The 20,848-nt window shown below is 38.3% G+C and overlaps 1 long non-coding RNA gene across 1 annotated transcript in view; it reads right to left on the bottom strand.

Moving 5' to 3' along the window:
- Positions 1 to 18,313, bottom strand: part of LOC103475333 (uncharacterized) — a 25,767-nt gene extending 7,454 nt beyond the window's left edge. The window contains exon 1 of the long non-coding RNA XR_535320.2: positions 17,899 to 18,313. This is a non-coding gene — a long non-coding RNA (uncharacterized LOC103475333). The remainder of the gene's footprint in view (positions 1 to 17,898) is intronic.
- Positions 18,314 to 20,848: the final 2,535 nt, after the last annotated feature.

Genomic DNA, 20,848 nt, shown 5'->3' on the forward strand with positions numbered 1-20,848 from the left:
GTTTCAAAGCTACGACTATGACTGAGCCGTTTATGATTATGAAGAGCTTTAAAAATGTGACGGCATTAAAAGATGTCTGAGTGACTCTGTTGCCTTTCTGTGTTCACTTCAYGTTTTTGGTTTAGTTGAATTAAACATTTACAGATGTGGAGAAATCGCCTGTACCTGCAGCAACCTGACGTAAGGACCGGCGCTTTYATTTAAAATCTATATGAAGCTACTTGTTTCTACATTTTATTCAATAATTATATTGGATTTTAAAAATTTTAATGTGTATTTTGACCGACTAAGGTATATAGATTTGTTGTGTAAACTGTATAGTTGTAAAAAAGACGTTTATAGAAAGTGTCGAATATTTACTTTTTGTAAACAAAGAAGCTAAATATTTTTAAAAAAATGTATCTGTATATTTTTATCTTAAATTAGATCAAATGAGCATAATTTAAAAGTAGGGTTTTGCTTCCTGTAGGACATACAAGGTGACAACATTTACTCTTCCAGACCATTTGYTTTAGAAACATGAATAAAACAGTTTGTGTCTTCAGCAGGTCACAAACGTCCCTGTTCTTCTTAAAGACGYTCRAAACGAAGCTCAACTCCTGCAGTAAATGGAGGCAAATGTGTGGAAATTATATGCAAATTAAACAGGCAAATTTGGGTGTTAGTCGACTTCGGCCTACGCAGCAGAGGATCAGTCTGAAGTCCAGTGGTGCCCRGAGTGGGACATGGAGGGCCGGCGCCCTGCATCTGACGCCGGCCCTCCAGCTGACGGCTCGTTAGAGAACCATGACCTGCTGAAAAGGTCGTCCTCACCTGCAGGGAGGAACTAGAACATGCAGGACGCCGGCCCTCCACGACCCACCTGGTCCATTCTGCACTTCACCCAACATAAAAGTTTTTTTATTAAATTATACAGATTAAAATACAATTTTACTTTACACTTAAAAATATACAAAAATGGTTGTGTCTATTGAAAAAAAATATTGCATTAGAAAAACTTTATTTTGTCAAATGTTATTTGATTTAAAGTTATTTTAGTTGTGATTGATTACAAGGCCTGATTTTCAATACATTTTTAATTAAACTCACGTCACTAAAAACTCGAGCGCCTGCCAGGTTTTCAGACTTTTAGTGAAACAAAAAGATGCACGTCTGCAAAAAGGGTTTTATTGGGCTTCCTGAAAGTCATGTCAATAATTAAAATATTTAACGGTTACTGATGTTTCAAGTTCGCATTCGTTCAACGGATGCACTGCAAAATGTGCTTGAATGAAGTTAGATTGATTGTTATATCAATTTAGGTTACGCTTGTTTTTTTTAAATGATTTTTTTCAACATTTTTACCAGCAGATCGGAAATAAAGGATCAATTTGTTGAATCCATCAATCTCGAGTTTTAGGCTCTAATTTGTAATTAATTAGACGTCTGATTTTTATTAACTTTCTGGTTGCATCTGAGATCTAAAATCCTAATTCTGTCTCCTTAAATGAAATTAACTTTTCACATGATTGAGAAAAATGTACAATTTTGATCACTAACAAAAAACYGTACAGAAACCAGGACAGAAACTMTGTAGATGTTGGATTAACCAACGACAAAAGCAAAAAAATCCTTTTGTTTTAGATGGAAATAATGAATTAAAACTTTTTCCCTGGCAGAAAACTAAATATCTAAGGTTGATCTTTGCTTTAAGCCCATGCAGAAAAAAAAACACGTAAGTATTTATTTATTACAGATCAAACCATTATCAATAGCGCCACATATTTTCCTAATCAGTGCAGCTCTAAAACAATCAATCTTATTCACCGACGAAAACAAATTGATAACGACGACAAAGTTATGTTTTAAAAAGATATAATACATGTGACCCATCAGGTCGTATGTGGGGATGCACTTGTTAAGAAATTACAAGAAATATTGACATTTATTTTGCTTGCAACAAATATATCTACTAATATATTTACATTTTGACATTTTTAACCCATAATGTCCCACAGCCATGATTAGTTTATGGAAATCTTTGGAGATTTCCCCACCACAGCAATAAATACCATTAATTTAATATTCGTTTTATTTAGTTTGCATTTTATTCTTGCTTGGAAACTAAACAGTTCATTTGAAATTCTGTGGTTTCAGATTTTGATGATAAATTGTTTTGTGCATCTAATAGTTTTGTATTTATTCAGCACTTTGAAAATATGTTGATCAGATTTAACGTAAACTCATGTTTTTACAGCTGATAGATTAACATTTTAATATTCAATTTATGTTAAATATTATGAAAAAATTACAGTTTTTGCAATGCTTGCAGAAAATGGAACAAACCAACACAAAATCATCACTTCAGACACTGTAAGAATTATATTTCATTAACTTTCAGTCGCTGGAGTGAATCTTCGTTAATCCAACCAGTCGTTTAGACTTCCTATATCTCTTGTAAACTTTTTAAAAGAGTTTTAAAAAAATTCACCACAAATAAATAGAGATTACGTGCCTATAAAAGCTTTTTTTCAAGAAAGATTAAGTTGTTTCTTATGCTGCTGCTCATATAAACAAATGTAAAAAGTTACAACTGAATGAGAACGTCCCAATCTGGAACAGTCGGCTTAAACAATTCATTCTTTACTCTGTTTGCAGAATAAAACTCCATCCATCCGTGTTTTAGGTTGCAGCTAACCGAGCATAAAACTGACAATAATCTGGTTTAATCTTCATGATCATAAAGAAACACACAAGCTTTAGTCTGCTTACTAAAATCTAATTTACAGATTATTCCTGTAGGATTAAACAGACAGTAGAATTAAAAACCAGTCATGCACGTTTGTCGCTCTTGTAAAAGATTGAATAGAAAGCCAAAGCAAACATGGGTGTAGACGATGTTAGGCTCTGCCTGAAGCACATCAAGAGCACGTTTGGATTAAATAGTAGACGTTCAGGTGAGCAGAAGAGCCAAAGGAAAAAAAACAGACAGATGAATGATGAGTAGAGATTCAGGTTTGAAATGCCAGCTATGATTTAAAGTAACTCCAGCTGTCATAATTACTGCTTAGCACATACCAAACTTTCAGGCTCATGAAAGACATGCATGGGTGGCGGCGGACGGTTGTGTGGCTCAGCACCTTGGCAACACACCGGCGGTTGTGAGTGATGTTTTACTGAGGGGTAATTAAACCGTCAATGCCAAGGAATCCAAGGACGTCTTCAATATGTTCATAGTTCAGTTCATTCCTGAACTGAGCCGTCGACGCTTCAGGCTGAGCTGCAGAGGAAATTTAACACACTGCACAGCTTGACCTGTTGATTTAAATGTTAATGATAACTGCTCTATATCTTTTAATGAGAGGCACAAAAAAGGGAAACGGTACACGATTTTTAATAATGAAAATCTGAAAAGTGTGGCGTACACTTATATTTAGTCTGCCTAAGCCGGCTCTTTGTAGAATCAACTTTTRAAGCTTGTGATTTGGGGAATGACTTGTAGCATGTAGAGTCCAATTTACATGGTCTTATTGGCAAAAAGCCAATGTTCAGTCAGTATGGAGAGTTTCATCAGTATTTAACATATTCTCAGTCGTATGCTGATCTGGACTGTTAGATATTTGAACTTTAATTTTCCTGTTAGAAAATGAACCTCTACCTTAGATTGCATGTCCAACATGTTTTCTACAGGATTGAACATAATCCATTATTATTTTTCCCAATGTGAATGATGAGTTCAGGGTTATGAGCCGTGTTGTTYTTCAGTCACATTTTCCAGCCAGGATGCAGACAGAATTCCTCGTTTGTCGTTTACTCRACACTTATTACACCTTTCATTCAAAGACTTTCTTTTTTARACTCTTCTATAAGTCAGATTTATAGARAGCGTGATCGCGTTTTCCWACAGATCTCTGCAGCTCCTCCAAAGTCACAAATCGCCTCTTCACTGCTTCTCGCATTAAACCCGYYCTCATCCYGCCTGGCAGATTGAGTGAACTGTTCATTGTTGGCGTGCCATACTTYTAGATTCAGAAGTTGACTGAACCCTAACTCGGTTTTTAACCAGTCCACAGCTTCATCTCTGAYCTGTCTGGGTCCATTTTGGTCTTTATGTTGCTTTAATTGCTGCAATATCAATAAAGAYCTTTATTGAATATCATGAAGGGTACAAGTCATGCGACATACCAATTCTAACAAATTAATCTGCAAACAAAAATGAATTACTCTGTATGTTTTTAATATTGTTTTATTGTTTAAGAAATGCATTTCTCATATTTTACCAGAAAAAAAAGCTTCTTGGTTTGATGAGAAAGATTTTAAATCTTAATCTGGGTATGATATTTATGCCGCTTTGAGACCAATATTCGTAGCTCTTATTGCAGACATAAAACTTCACTTTTATGAAGCAGATATGAGTCAGAAAACAGGAAAAAAAAGTCTTCAAGAGCTGCAGAGCAAATAACACCTCTAACCACACCGACTGTGCAGCCGAATTCTGCTTTGCATCACTTGCACAAAATCGAGAGTTGTGTGGAGGAGCCTTAAAAGTGAAAATGTTGAAAATATTCTTMTTATGCTACTTTTCCTTATGAAACAACATTCCAGAGAAGATGGCTGCAAGGAGAACACCCTCTGCGACAACATGTAGTTAATTTAAAAACTGATGGTAGAGCTGAAAACTGTTGACGTTTTTTAAAAACCCAGGTAAGGAAGTCCCAGTTGAACCAGCTTTCGATGAATCTGGTTAGTTTCATTTGGGAGACGGTGAACCTTCTGCCAGAAACTCTACAAGTTCTGACTCAGCCGATTATGACTGGAGGGTCCAAACAAACCACTGAAAACACTTCAACTGTCAGCCACATTATGCCCAAGTTTCATAGTGACTCATTAAAACACATGCATGGATTCCTGCAGCAATTACAATCACATTCTGAAAGTTACGCCTGAGTCATTCCTGGGACAAAAATAGGTCAGGATCATTTTAAGCTAATAAATAAAAGTTAAACGGCAACATTTCTGACATTTTTGGATGCATTTCTTCCCCCCCCCCAAAGCATGCGTGACTATAATCTGTTGCAAACAGTAGTCTGGAGGAACCGCAGCCTCACGTTCGCTCAAGTCTTCCGTCTGTAAGCTGGTTTGGCAGAAGTTATAACTTTCATTACAAGATAGCTGAAAACAATAGCAGGAAGCAGAACAGAGCAGCTGGMCAACTGGAAGCCTTATCTCTGTACCTCAGAAAAAGAACGCAACCTCCACTTTAAAAAAAGGCTTTTTAACGAGTTTTTGACCATGTTTAATGTCTTTATACTAGTAAGTGACAAAGCTTACGGTCAGCTTCTGCAAACAGCTCCTTAAACTCAGATGTAGCCTTGAAGACTGTCTGTGTCGATGCAAACCAAGCAGCCGCCGCTGCAGCAGGAGGCCTGTTGTCRTGTCTCAAATAAGCAACACTTATAGCTGCCAAGTAGGACGAATGACTTCCACTCCCCTCCCCACATGGCAAAGCCCTCCGTGACCCTCRGACCACTGATCTCATAGCATTTATGCAATCCAGAGTCGTTTTGCTCCCATTATTCTCTGGATCACCACATGTTCTTGCAGCAAAAGAAACAAAAAATGTTACTCTACCATCATCATTCAGTGTATGCTGCGACCTGTGCAGCCTACAGATTTAGACCAATTTGTACAAAATTTCCACCATCAAGGTAACTTTTTAACTGAATCTTCCAGACTCAGCTTSAAACTTGCTCTCCAGACACTGGACATCCTTTTTATCTGCATGAATGCCGCCCTGGGCGATAGCCTCATTCTGCATCAAGATATTTAGGCTTTTTTTTTCTTTTAGGAGGAAATCAAATTTCACCAACACAAATGGCTGCCTTGATGCCAATAAAAGACTAAATATTTACTGAATCTCTTCGCAGTGAAAGAGTAAAWTAACTATATGATCAAACTGAGTCCAGAGTCTTTAGCTAAAACCTGATTTACACTTAAATGTCTTTCACTTTTCAACCACATTTACAGGAGGTGAAGGAGAGACGGGTTAGTGTGTGGTCTAACTTTAGGCTAGTTTAAAAGAAAGAAAACCAACGTGATAAAAATCTTATCGTCAGGCAAAAAAAAAAAAGTACACAAGTCTGGGTACATTTATCTTTAGAAGTGTGTGAACGCATTCATTCATCTCTAAATCAACAAGGTTTTCAAAGTGTTAGCACAGGCTCCTCAGATGTCGCAAGAATAAGACGAAGAAGTCACACACACACACACACACACAAATTTAACCAGACGGTGGGGAAAACACAGCATCCTGTGAATCCTTTGTTTTAATTTCCAAATTTCTTTAAGCTTGAAAGATCTATCCATCCATTTTCTTTCACCCTTGTACCTCAGTGGGGTCGGGAGGGTTGCTGGTGCCCATCTCCAGCTAACGTTCCGGGCGAGAGGCAGGGTCACCCTGGACAGGTCACCAGTCTGTCGCAGGGCAACACAGAGACACACAAGACACAACCATGCACACACACACTCACACCTAGGGGCAATTAGGAGAGACCAATTAACCTGACAGTCATGGTTTTGGATTGTGGGAGGAAACCGGATGGTGGGAGAAAACCCACCATGCACAGGGAGAACATGGAGACTCCATGCAGAAAGACCGGGGCCGGGAATCGAACCCAGAACCTTCTTGCTGCAAGGCAACAGCTCTACCAACTGCACCACTGTGCAGCCCTTGAAAGATCTAATAAACAGTTAATGTGAAAAAACTCATCACAGGAACAAAAAGCATCTGGTTTTGTAGAGGATCTGTGAGGTGAAAGGTCAGTCTGCATTCTCTGTTGTGGTTCATAACATTTTTCTTGTGGTTAAAACTTACATTTGAGAAAAAGGTGCAGAAACATTTAAATGCAGGAAGTTTTTTTTTTTTTAAATGTTGCTTGCTGTCCGACGTTTGGGGGAAACGACGACGAGTTTCATCCAAATGAGCTTCAAATGGACAACCGTGAGCAGCAGACGTCGCCAGAGATGATCACAGTGATGCGCATTACTTTTTAAACACGCAGTGACTGATGGGTGCAAACAGCCGAGCAGTGCAGAACAAACAGCAGTGACAGACGGCTGTCGATGATCGAAGCAGCAGAGGTGGAGACACGAGTCACATGACTTGGACTCACGTCATTAATATTAAAACTTTACTTGGAAAAAAATGTTCAGAGACTCGGACTTGACTTTTACACCAATAACTTGGGATTTGAACCCGTTTACTTGAAAAGACTTGATATTTTACCCAAAATCTAAAGTTTAAAGCATATTTATGAGGTGGGCCCCGTAATTGATTTCACTCATTCCGTACCAAAAGGCTCAGACCGTCCCTCTGGTTCTCCACACTTTGTAAGCATGTGTGCATAAACTGCAGCACAACCAATCAAATTAACAAGATATATATCTAAAAAAAAGAGATGAAAAAAACCCTCCAAGCAGATTTGCTCCCATGAGTAACTTCTTTTGAAATATCCAACAAAAAACTGAGTGCAACATGCAAAACCTTCAAGAAGAGGAAGATGCAACAACTTCCAACTTTGTTTGACATTTGAAGTTGTACAAGTTGGTCATCTTTTGCTGTGAGAAAGCTAACTTTAGCTAACGGTGTTATTAGCAGGTGTTCTCCAGGCTACACTGATGATTCCACCTCGGTTTCATTGGTATGTTATGTTTAGTTATGTTGTATAGATCTGGTCCTTCAAACGCCTCCACGCGATGTGCAGCATGTTGGCTCAGGATTGCTGATGGATAGAGAGCAGAGATCCGGATCAGAAACAGGTTCTGGACCTGAACTCAGGGAAAAGAGCTTCTCTCTGTCCCCATCATAAAGCTGAACCGGGTCCAGTTCCATCGGAGGACGGATGGTGTATTTGAAGACGTCTACATCTTTTATATCGACAATACGTAGTTTACTGCAGTCAGTGCATTCGGTACATTTAACATATAATTGTAACGTTTTTAAAAAATAAAGACTCGAAATTCCAAGTGTCAGACTTGGGACTTGACTTTAGACTCAACTTTGGACTTGAGGCTTAAACACAGACTTGGTTCTGCCTCTGTCTGCACAACGTTTCAGGATTTTCATCCCATGGTTCCTCATAGCAGTGCAACTGCTTTACATTTCACCGGCTGTCGCCCTGTGACAGATGTTCTGGGATGTTTTTACAGGGCTCTTGATGTTGCGCTTCAATGCTAGAGGCAGGTGAAATCCAAAGCGTTTATATGAAATGCCTCTGGAGTCGGGAACTCCAGCCGTCACAACCACTTCCACAATCTGGAGCATTTTGCCCTTTACAGTCTGGTTTCTGTGAAACTGCACTGACCACGGCACATGCAAGGTCTTCATAAATGATCACCACAGTAAAGTTTGGCTTTTAATGCAACGGCTGAACACAGACGCAGGAACATACAGACTGGATTACATGAAAAGGTGTGTCTTTTTAACGAGTTGAAAGGAAATTATTCTGCATAGACCTAAAGAATTTGGCGGGTTGCCAAAGCCTGCGTCAGAGATGAAAAACAAACAACCACACAAGGTTGAAAACAACTAATGGAAAAACARCTTWTTGAACTCAGCGCTYAGAAATCACATTTACAAAATGCCCTTAATAAATCMMTTTAGTGGTTGAGTGACTAACAGTGATGTCCTCAGGTCAACTTGACTGTTTATACTAGGGAGCGACGGTAATGTTTTTAAGTTCACGGGTCAGGGTTTGTTGAAGTSTTGGATGTTTGTGAGGTTGTGTGAAGTAGACATACTTGGTGTGTGAGGGCAYATCACAGATAGAGGGAGAGCAGACATTAGTCCGAGTCTGCTGACTTCCAGGAAACACCAGAGTGGACTGGAGGAGTTCAAATCAAACCGAGATGATGTAACGTTACAGTGGACCACATCCGGCATCCCCTCCGTTTCCTCCAAACCAAATCTAGCTTATGGATAAAAGTTACGTTTCTCTCATGTCCTCTTATGGTTGCATCTTTAAACACTAAGTTTTATGTAGCTCATGGCATTTACTGGATTAGAAAAAAAAAACATAGGGCTTTTTTTACGATACGTCTCATCATCCACAAGTAAAAATAGTTGCAGAAACCAAATAAAACATTTGCATGAGCCACCCTGCAGGCTACAGCCACACCTGTGAAACCGTTTTCTAGACAGTTATATTTCTTCAACAATACTTATTTTATTAAGTGGATGGAACCGAATGACTTTCCTTTGAATGATAATCTTCATTTTAGCATATCAAGCAAGAACAAGCCTACACATTGAAGCAATAAACTTGCTTTTAATTATAGCAGGACTCCGTTTCATCAGCAACGCTCCATCTGTGACAACATAAGCCACACAATCTTAAATCCTGCTGCTGCTTGTTCTGAGGCTGGAAGTTCAGGGTCTAGATYAAGATTGTTTTCTCTTGTGCTGCTGCAGTAGAAATAACTCAGTTATTCATCTGGTTTTAGAAATGAAAATGATTTAAATATTATTCTTTTTTCTCGCTAATGAAGAATAGTAAAGCTGGTGAGCCCATTAATTAAAAGCAATCAGTAGTTTTTGTGAACAAACCAAAGATTAAACTTGTATCATCAGATTGCAACTATGAAACACTTTGAAAAACTTTTAGAAAGGAAACTTTCAAACAACATCTTAAATGTTAACCTGAAACATTTTAATCTAGATCTATAGCCCAAACATTTATCCAGGCGGCCCTGAAGGTCTGGGAGCCTAAGTCGCTGCTTAGTTCCCTTATGTCTTGGGCCGGCTATTTCTTTGGGTCCCTAGTATGTGAATAAATAATTTACAGTTTGGACAAACGTTTTAAACCTGGAAGGATTTGATTGTGTTGCAGAGAAATAGAGAGATTTGGAGTGAAAGGGAGGAAGAAACAAGATGACTGAGGCCATCTTTTACTTCTGAGGTTCAACATTTTCAACACCAAATATGAAAATGTTCATTAAAGAAAGGAAGCTGTGTTTCCGTAGAGCCGTCTTGGAATTTGAAGGTTTTAGGTTCGATTTCCTTCTTCCCCATACTTTGCATGCAAAGTAAAAAATAAAAAAAAACAATTAAGAAAGTTAATTTAATAGGAAGATTTGAACTTTGCCGTTTTATTTCTGGGATTATAAAACCAGCATCTTAAATCCTCCCACAGCAAACCTCCAGGTGGAACTTTTTCTGATCCTTTGTCTTAGTTTAGAAAACCAATTAGAAGATTAGAGTTATGATTTTTCCAAAAAAAACTAAAATTTCCCAAACTGACGAGTTTATCTCTGCAAGTCGATCTAATTAGATCCACTGGAGACCAGTGGGATATTTTTGGGTCTGATTTTGCAGCTTATTAATCTCTAAGTGGCTTTTTTTTTTTCCACAGTTAACATTCATGATCCTGCATTTTGTTTTGAGGACAGCCGATTCCATCAGACACCTGTGATTCCTGTGCCATCGTTTTCTTGACAAACATGGACAACAAGTTTGTGTGAATATATTCACTTGTGCTTGCTGATGAGGGATAATGCGGTGCATGCTGGAGGTTGCAGAAAGGTATGCAAGGGGAAAGGGGCAGATAAGGCGAGACAATAAATTAGATTGCTGTAATGAAAGGATTCTGAAGGCTGTCAGAGAACCAAGATGCAAATCAGTAAAGAGGCTTTGCTTATGCTTTCCGTCTGTCTCTGATTTGTTTTTTTACTTAAACTGTTGGCGATCCAGGCAGTACCTTAACACACTGGAAGTCAGCCTCCATAGAATCGGCTGTGTTGTTCTAAATGTTCATTAAACAAGAGAAACTGCAGCTCAGTAGAGCCGTCTTACAATCAGAAGGTTTTAGGTTCGATTTCCTCCTTTCTCTTGTCACACGTTGTTGTGCCTCTGGGCAAGAAACTTAAGCCCAGGTCTGTGAATCGGTGTAAAAATATGTGTGAGTCAACATGGTTCTAGTGCAAAGTGCTTTGACTGTTATACAAGTTCAGTCCATTAAACAAATAAAGAAATGAAGTGTGTGTTATGCTTCGTTTTATTCTTGTTCATGTGCAAACAAATAAGAAAGCTCGTTTAATGGAAAGATCTGAACTTTGCCGTTTTGTTTCTAGGATTATAAAACCGGCATGCATAAAGCAGGGCGGATCTGCATGGGTCAGAGAATATCTATAGACAAAATGTAGGTCAAACCAGCTGTTATCTAACCAGGCAACTTCAGGTACAACAAGCGATCCATAAAAGGTAAATAAATGCATGTACTTCTCCAAATGACAGATTGAAAATAACAGTTTATTAGATCGAACAGATGATTATGAATGTCTTCTTTCTAGGATTTCCTTTGGATGAAAACAAGAGCAGGTCAGTTTTAACATGAGCAACTCTCAGGTGATTTTTATCGTCTAGCTTTCTGTAACACTAGCTTGGTGCTGCACGGGCATGCCATCGCCAACAATGCAGCGTGTCACAGTCACAGTCGAGGTATAATTTTAGCGTGTGGACCAGGTAAAAATGTCGGCTCATTTCCAGAGAACTTCTTTGAATACACCCGTCACATTTACAGGAACGTGAGGCTTTATTTCCGTTGCCATGTAATGAAGTGAACAGACTACACAAAGAAAAAAAAACAAGTAAATGTGGATGTTGTAAAGACAACTGACATGCATTTCTGAATCCGTTTAAAATGGATGCAGTAGGTGTAAATTAGCACACGGTTGTCCGATGACCCTGAAGGACTGATAACTGCTAATGTCAGTCAGGATGCTTACAGTCTCTCCTACACTGAGACCGCATCGCTCTCGCCTTACAGTGGACACCGTCCTTGTCCTCCAAGACAGGAAGCGTCAACTCCCACTCCGTACTCTGCCCCCACCAAACGTTTCTTTTCAACTGTTAATGTTCAAAGTATGTCATGTAGTGCAGCCAGGTTTTGCAACTCTGTTTACAGGAAATACAGTGGTTTGATAAAAGTATCCACAATTTGTCTCTTTGTATCCAAAAATAACTTTTTTTTTTTAATTGGTTGTAATAGGTCAAAATAAAGCAGTTTATAAATGTTAGGTGGATTCATCAGATTTAAAGTGATGTTTTGATTTCAACATGAATAAACCCAGTCGGTTGTAGTTCTGGCTGTATGTTCAGTGTCTTTACCCGGCTGGAAAACAACTTCAACTCCAGTCCAAAATCTCCTGGAGACGCCACCAAGTTGCCTCTTTCTTTGGCATCATCCATCTTAACACCAATTCTGACTAGTTTCTGCAAATGAAAAGCTTTTTCACAGCATGATGCTACCACCACCAGGCATTACAGTGGGTATTTCTGTTGGTAAAGAAGGTACTTTTTGTTTTCATCAAACCAAACTTATTTCCATATTGCTGTATCCCTCATTTGAACTGTGATAACCTTTTATTTTATTTAGATTTTCCTATCAAACAATAGCTTTCTTCCTGCCACTTTAGTAGATTAGTGGAATGCACTATCAAAACCTGAGCTGTAAATATCTGCAGCTCCTCCAGAGCTAGCAAAGGCCTCTTGGCTGCTTTCATAACTCTGTTGAAATAAGCAATAAATAAAATCGATCGCATGATAAATTTTCTAACAAAAACAGAATGACGTAAGTCTTCAGTCTGGAGTCAAGTTGCAGTTTGAAGATGCAGATTATATTGATGATAAAAATTCAGTTAAAAAGGCAGAAACTGGCCCGTATGCGTGAGAGCCTTTGTATGAGCCGAAAGGCCCCATTTACATGAAATCACCCTTCAGTGACAGCATGTTTGCGCTGATACTGCCATCTGCAGAGGGTGTGGCCACAGGTGAGGTGGATCGAGGTCATAGCAACAGCAGCAGGAAGTAAACACGGTGCTGGAGGCTATACGGGCCGCCAACCACAAAGCTCTAAACGCACAGCAAGTAATCTGAAATTAAGGATAAAGGCACCAACTTGGAGCAACTGCAGCTTATTCAAATTATTAGTCATTAATGCATGCAAATTTTAAAATATATCTGTTAAAGTCTGCTTTCTGCCAAGAGTGTCTCTTATTTCATGTGATCCACAAAAAATCCAACATAAGCAGCTGACAAGATATTCCCCTTATGTGTTAACCCTCTGAATGATGCTGCAGTCACATGATGCTTAACCCAAAACCACCAGCTTGAAACTTAAACTGACAGAGCAGCTCATGTTACACACTTCACTGTAAAGACATGTCAAACTAAAAACACCTGAAGCAAATTTCTAGAAAAAAAAGGAAACTGCTGACTGAAAAGTCTCACTGTCTGTATAGCCTAACCTGCTCCAAGCTGAAGCCTCGATTTCCTTTAAATCACGTGACTTGAAAGAATCAACTGATGCAGTATTGGGTTGTAGCCAAAAGGTGGTGCTGTTGCTGCCAGGTGCGAGCTGAGCCATTTATAGGAAATGCCTTTGGAGTTGGGAAATACAACGCTTTCATAAAGCAGGATTTTTTTTTTAAGTACCTGCTCTCTATGAAGCTACAAAGACAAAAACCCAGTTAGCTTAAATTGCACACGCACATGCGATTCCTCCAAAATGTTGGACTCCTGGGACCCTCATCATGAAGTCCTTAACTTTGCAAAGGAGTCCAAAATAAAACATTGACGCTGCAAGGTTAAATTACAGATAGTTGCCAATTTATGAAGACTTAAGAGTCGTGCACAACTAGACCCGATTTACTGGATTATGCATACCCCTCGACCTATGTTTTAGTATATTTAACAGGATCAGAACAATGTACAATCCAAATCCATTGATGTGTCACACCTGGTGACCTTTTCCTATTGGTAGCCACATAAAATGGTCATTTTGTTGCAGTTAATAAGTACTTTGCAGTTTCTCATTACTGCAAAGCTTAGAAGTGATGGTTAACAAATATGGATCAGACGAAACCGGTCATCTTTGTAGTTCATCTTATCCAGACTACCTGGGTAATGTCCACTGTCTAACTGCCGGTAATTTCTTCTTGAAGGGTTTGAAGTGCACTTGAGGCGTGCCTCAAAAGATAATGTGTAACCACACACTCTACAAACTTAAATTAGCTGCAACGCATTTCAAACAGAAGCAGTTCTTGGTTCATGTAATGACCCGAGACTTAATTCTATTTAAGTAGAAGGACATTGCTGTTTTTTTTTTCTGTTGTTTTTCTTCCCCCAGATTTATGGAGGTATCTGTGGCAGCCTGTTATCTTCCCTCCGCCTCACCATCTCTAGATGTCATCCTCTCTCTGATGACTGATAAAGGAAGCATTCAGCTGCCAAGCAGATTCTGAGGAAGCCAGACGCAGACATACCGCGGCTTCATGTGTTCACTCACTGTAACATAAACACTACATTCATGGCCTTTGGAGGATACGGGTTTGAAGTCCTGCGTTTATTTTTGCTCATGAAAGTCTCCAAAGTTGTGGTTTGAGCAGGTGGCGACATGAGGCTTGTCATCTTTCRTGTTAACATTTCTACAAAGCAGTTATGTAAAAATCGAGTCGGACATGAAGTAGTCAGACTCGCGCTACGATCCACTTCCTGGTTCAATAGTAAACGTTTTATTTGTTCTGCAGGCTCCTTGTCATATCAAAGGTTACATTTTTTTTCATGGTTTATTTTTATATTTCAAAACAATAAAATGGTAAGAAACCAACAAACCTGTCTGCTATCAACTCTATAAACTATATTACTGTATTTTTCTCACGACATGAGTATAAGGCAACTGTTAGTCATTTAAAGTAATTTGGTGCCATCTAGTGATCAATTTTAATTTTCTCTTGTAGGTGCTGACAAGCAAAGCAAAGTAAATGCTGCAAAAAGCAAATGTAATCTTATATTTAGCTGGTGCAAAATATTACCAGCACACTTTGAATTTTTCTTCATTTGTTAGTCTTGACGACATGACCAGTGTTTCAAAATATCCTCCAGTAGCGTAATGGAGTTCAACTCTGCTTAAGTGATATAGAATTATTAACATTTTCTTGTGTCACTTTATGACTTTATTGCCGCTGCTGGTAAACCTGGATGACGACACATCTGGTAAACTGTAAAATTTTGATTCAGGAATCTGTAAAGTTTTATCTCACTAGAGATAAAGCTGTTTATGGTAACAGTGGTTGCCAACTTGTCATATTTTGAGATGCGTTATGGTTTTTAGAATGTGAAAAGTCATTTAATGTTATGTAATTAAACTACAGTTCCACATGACCCACAAAAACATGACAACTTTTGTTTATTTTAAGAAATAAAAAAATTAATAAAATGCATTTATTTCCAAAAATGTAACAGAAGCTTTATGTCCAAGAGGTTACTTGTCAAAATGAAGGCGAGGTTTGAAGATATTATTGTCAGTGTTTAAATGTGTTTTAGTGCAATCAGTCTATTATGGTCTTTAATAACAATAGCTCCTTATAGAAATAATGAAGTATATCCTATAAGAAACTATTTAGTTTATTTGACATGACCTTTATTCTTATTTGGTAGTCTGCAGAGCAACAACATTGTTTTATTTTAATATTTTACCGCAAAGTTGGCTTATGTTCAACATACACATTGGATTAAATTGGCAACAAGCTTAAATAAAAGTTTAACATGCACTTAAACATTTATCCATTTGCACCAATATACTCAGTTTTTCCAAACAACAATAGATTAAAGCGACTTTTGCATCAAAATGAGATAAACTATGTTCAATAAAAAAAAAAACATGTGGTGCAGTTCACTCAAATATACAATCAGGAGATTGTAGATTTAGATTCCARTATCCATTTAAATTATATTACTTGCATCAATCAGGGTAGAAGTGYAAAATACATCAGTCCTTCACATTAACAGTTAAATTCAAGCACACAAGACCAAAAAGCTCAAGGAAACCAGTGGTGACCCTGATGATTTAAAAACGGATTGAAATTAGTATAATATTRAMMWTTTTTWATCACATTCAGTTTTTTTCAGCCCTAAACCAGAAATATGTTTTATAATACTTTAATGGAGAGCACTGTACAGTTTCAACATGATGCAGCTGCAGGAACCRATTGTCTGCATCACAGAGGAAGACGAGGCAGCTGACTTAAGTCTGATTACATTGAAACATCAGAACAGTTGCTTTAAACAGAAATTGTGCTGGAAAAATCCATACTGTCCCTTTGTAAGGGAAGGACTGCAAGGTGGATTATTGCTGCAAACGAGACAAAACACARACCACCCAAAATCACAGTGAGGTACAGGGGCTTTCTTCAGATCTGTGAAGAGTTTGCTCAGAAACTGYAGCAGTAGGTGTGAGGGTTTCTGGACTCAGCGAGGCCAGGACTTCTGGACATGTGCATAGGAGGGCAGCAACATGGCTGCAGGTTATTTTCTCACACCACTGCAGGCTGCTTAGTACAGCTGGAAAGAGCAGCATTCAATACTACGACTAATATCATGATGACAGCAAAACATCCTGAAGCTTTTCATGAGTCGGGTTGAGTCCAGCGGAGTGGGATCACTTACAGTGTATCCACTATTAACATAAACTGAGATCAGAACTAATCCAAGAGCAGCGATCCAAAAGCATCGTCGTAATAAACTGTTTTATTAGGAAAGGCGATAGTCTCTCAGGGATCAGCCACAAAACTCCCCCGATCGTAATCCTTTAAGCCAGGGGTGTCAAACTCCAGTCCTGAAGGGCCGYTGTCCTGCAGTTTTTAGATGTGCCACAGGTACAAAACACCTGAATCAAATGGCTTAATTACCTCCTCAGTTCTCCAGAGCCTTGCTAATGACCTAATTATTCTATTCAGGTGTGGTGCAGCAGAGGCAATTCTAAAAGTTGCAGGACACCGGCCCTCGAGGACTGGAGTTTGACACCCCTGCTTTAAGCAGTTTGTTAGAGCTTGATCTAGTTCAGGGGTGGGCGATCCTGGTCCTGGAGGGCCGGTGTCCTGCAACTCTTAGATGTCTCCCTGATCCAACAGCTGAATCACCTCCTCAGTGCAGCCAGGTTCTCCAGAGTCCTGCTAACGACCTCATTATTTGACTCAGGTGTGTTGAAGTAGAGACATCTAAAAGTTGCAGGAGACCTGGAGTTGCCCACCCCTGATCTAGTTCTTAAAACGTTTCGAAGTTTTTGAAGTGGCAAATTTCAGTAGCTATACCACGRAAACACCCAACGGGACAAAAAATGATAAAAAGCAGTAAAGTTTGAAACTTCTTTGTGAAATAGATGCAATACAAGATCTTGTACTGGCTTATTGGGTTTGGATTGCGCAACTTTACTGGGACAAAGTTGAGACGAAAACCAAAACACAYGTTCATATTGTAAAATTATTGACATTATGAATATCAATAAWTCATGGCGTTTTATTCCAGCTTCAACCCACGCTGTTGAACATGACYATTTATTGCTTATGCCTCACACCAGCTCAATTTACAAAGAAAATAAATCTTATTTCTGAGCGGTCACTCAGAAATTGACGTCACCAACGAAGTAGTTTGGCGCCATCAAGTGGTCATTTCTGATACATTATGCTCATAAAAAGCCTTTCCTTATAKGATCAACTAAAAATTATTTTGAAATTGAACAGAATGAGTAATATTTATTTATTTTAAGTTGCTTACGTATTAAACTAATATTATTTYTACTATCCGTCATCGGAGCAATTTCGCAAAATGCAACCAGAGAACTGAACGATAAAAAAAACAGGATGGGAAAAAAACACTTAACAGCAATGCACTACATTATTATACCGAAGCTATATTTGTGTGTAACAAAAAGAAGACGGCTTTGTGTATTATAAAATATCAAGGATTATTTAAAAAAAGCYTCAAGACAGCTGAAGAAAAACAAATGATATCATCATCATCATCATCGTCGTCGTTGAGAGTAGCAGCTGTCGCCACATAAATTCTATTAGAAACATAAAACTTACCTTAAATCCATCACAGCCTTCGGTTTTAGTGAATTAAAATCCATCCAAGCCACAGAGCCGAACAAAGATTCAGACCGTTGAAGAAAACCAGTCGGTTTCACTTTTACTTTTACCTAATTTAATCTGCAGTTGCTTTAAATTTCCAGCAGCTGTTGTCGTGTCGATCAGCCCAGCAGATCCAAGCCAATTATAATCCAACACAACGAAATGCCAACATCTACAGCTTAGTAGAGATGATTTAAAAAAAGGAAAATAAAATCCAAGAAGAGAGCATTTAAAACGGTCTTTCCACAGCCGATGTTGTGCATCGTGTTGGAGCTGAAGTGAAAGTGAAAAGACGGCGGTCTTTCCACGGTAACAGGTGACGCCTTCACGGCTTCCACTGAAATACCCTGATAAATGTCACACAAAGGAAATGTCTGCAAGGTTCTCCACAGCTGAACACGGTCCCATTTTTAAAGAAAAGAAGCTAAACTAAACAAAAAATACCTAAAATGTGGCTGAGATATTTCTCATCTAAAGTGGAAATGTATATATTTTTAATCTGTGGGGCAAAGGACAAAATATACTAGTTTATTATAAGTGTAAATGTTATTTATCCATACTAAATGTATTTTTTTTAATTAAATGGATAGGTGACACAATAAAAAAACTTGATTAAAACCCAGTCACTTTTACATTAAATCTTTATACAAAATTGATTCTGCCTGGAGTTTATGATAAACCAACCCATGTGTGGTAAATTAAGGTCTGTAGTACTCAGCATGTTAAAGATAATCAACTGGAAGTGTGGTGTTAATTTATTTTCTGTCAGTTAAAAACATCTTCATTTTCTTTTGCTAAACAGATCAAATTTGGTCATTTAAATGTGAACGTCAGTTTTCAAGTTTTGGACAATTTGAACGTATCTAATCTGTTTCAGTGTAGTTCTGATTATTAACACTGATATTCTGCTTCTCCACTTTAAAGTCATTTGCAGCTCTTAACACATTTTCTCCATCAATCTCACATCAACGCAAATGAACTTCTGGTGAGGAAAATCATCAGGATGCTGCGGCTGCTGACCGTGCTCCACCGGTGGAGACGGTGTGTTCACAAGGAGGTGCAGTTTTCATTTTACAGCTCCAGCATTTGGATTAAGGTCCAAAAGTTCAGTTAAGTCCAAATTTGTCCAAAAATACTTTCTCCATCTTTTCCGTGTTCTTTATTTATTCAAAAAAATGAGAATAAATGTCCCAATGAGTCACGTTTGTTAGATTAAAAATACCTCTTGGAAATAATCTTTATGCAGATAGTAAATATACTTTTCTATCATTTCTTTGGTCTGATGTAATATTCAAATTTTGAATGTTGTGTTTTTAGCTGTCAGCAGAAATAAAGGTGTTAAAAAATATTCTATATCTGCATTTCACTTGGTTACTGAAATAAATGGACTTTTCAGTAATACTCTAAGATCATTGAATTGGTGGCTTGTTTCAAACTTTAAACTGGACTTTTCTGTTTTCTGTTTTTCATTCTTTCATTAAGGCCAAATGTGGAAAATGAACAACTAATTATTGTTGCTGTCATGGATTCTCTGAGCTCAGCTGTTGGTCTTTGAGAAAACAAACAAACCTTGTTTTAAACCAGTGGCTCTTAACCTTTTTTGAGGTACCGAACCCTCCAGTTTCATATGCGCATTCACCGAACCCTTCTTATCCCCCCCCACACACACACACACAAAATACTTTGCGGTATTCTGATTTAGTAATGTAATTATATTAGCTGTGTTACCACCCCCACGCCACTAGAGGCAGTAGCCACCCCGAAAAGATGCTGAAGTATTTTTTTTTTCATTCAAACAGCACTTTATTCAATATTGCAAGAACAACCAAACAATATTATCAGTGTTTTTTCTTTTCCTTTTTTTTTCCCAGACTGGGTGTCAAACTCCAGTCCTCAAGGGCTGGTGCCCTGCAACCCCCAGACGTGCCTCTCTGCTGCACCACACCTGAATAGAATAATCAGGTCATTAAGGCTCTGGAGAACCGAACTACACTAGGAGGAGGTAATTAAGCCATTTCATTCMAGCGTTTTGTACCTCTGGCACATCTAAAAACTGGAGGACAGCGGCCCTTGAGGACTGGAGTTTGACACCTGTGGTTCTAACTAAACACTCCCTCCCTACTTGTACTTGGTCTTGAGTTATCAAGCAGTTTGCAAGCATTATGTTTTACCACCATACAAAAAGAGTCACAACCCAGGTTACACATATAACTAATGAAACTATTTTCTAAATTTCCATTAACAATAAACCCATCAATAAAAGAGGAGACTCGCAGCAGAAAATCCAAAGCGGAACTACAAATAATTTCCTGTTTCTTCAGTAAAGCCACTGAAGTGAAACGCACAAAAGATAAAAACAGAGAACACGGGATACTTTTAGCTTTTCTTTTGTTGGAGGGTTGTCTGAAAACGGGTTCGAAGTTTAGCTAAATATGTGAATGTTTTTAATAAAAATGTCTGAGAGAAAGTTTATCAAAGAGCAGGAAACTCCTGATGAAGAAACATTCACAGAGTTGAAAGAAATCAACTTCAAGATTGAAGAAGAGATGGAGGATCTGCGCAGACCGCTGGATTTCACCCGGATACCGAAGACCGTCTTACACCGAATAGGTACGAAACACCTTCAGATTTTACTGATACCGATGAGCCCGTAGACATAATAAAAGAATAGACGCCTCATGGATATGAGGTTCCATTTGTGTCAAAAATAAGTAGAAATCATATATAGTTGGTCTATGTCGTTGCTATGTGTCTTTGGTAGATGTTTTTTTTTTTTTAGATGCTGAAGTAATTAAAGACAAGTTAAAATCCATGCTGAGAGTGGAACTCCTTCAATCAGTGCTCCTCTGCAGCTCTGATTGGCTAAGCAATGTAACGTGATCCTCTGATTGGCTAAGCAATGTAA

The sequence above is a fragment of the Poecilia reticulata genome, linkage group LG14 (assembly GCF_000633615.1).
Source record: "Poecilia reticulata strain Guanapo linkage group LG14, Guppy_female_1.0+MT, whole genome shotgun sequence".
NCBI classification, from domain to species: Eukaryota; Metazoa; Chordata; class Actinopteri; order Cyprinodontiformes; family Poeciliidae; genus Poecilia; species Poecilia reticulata.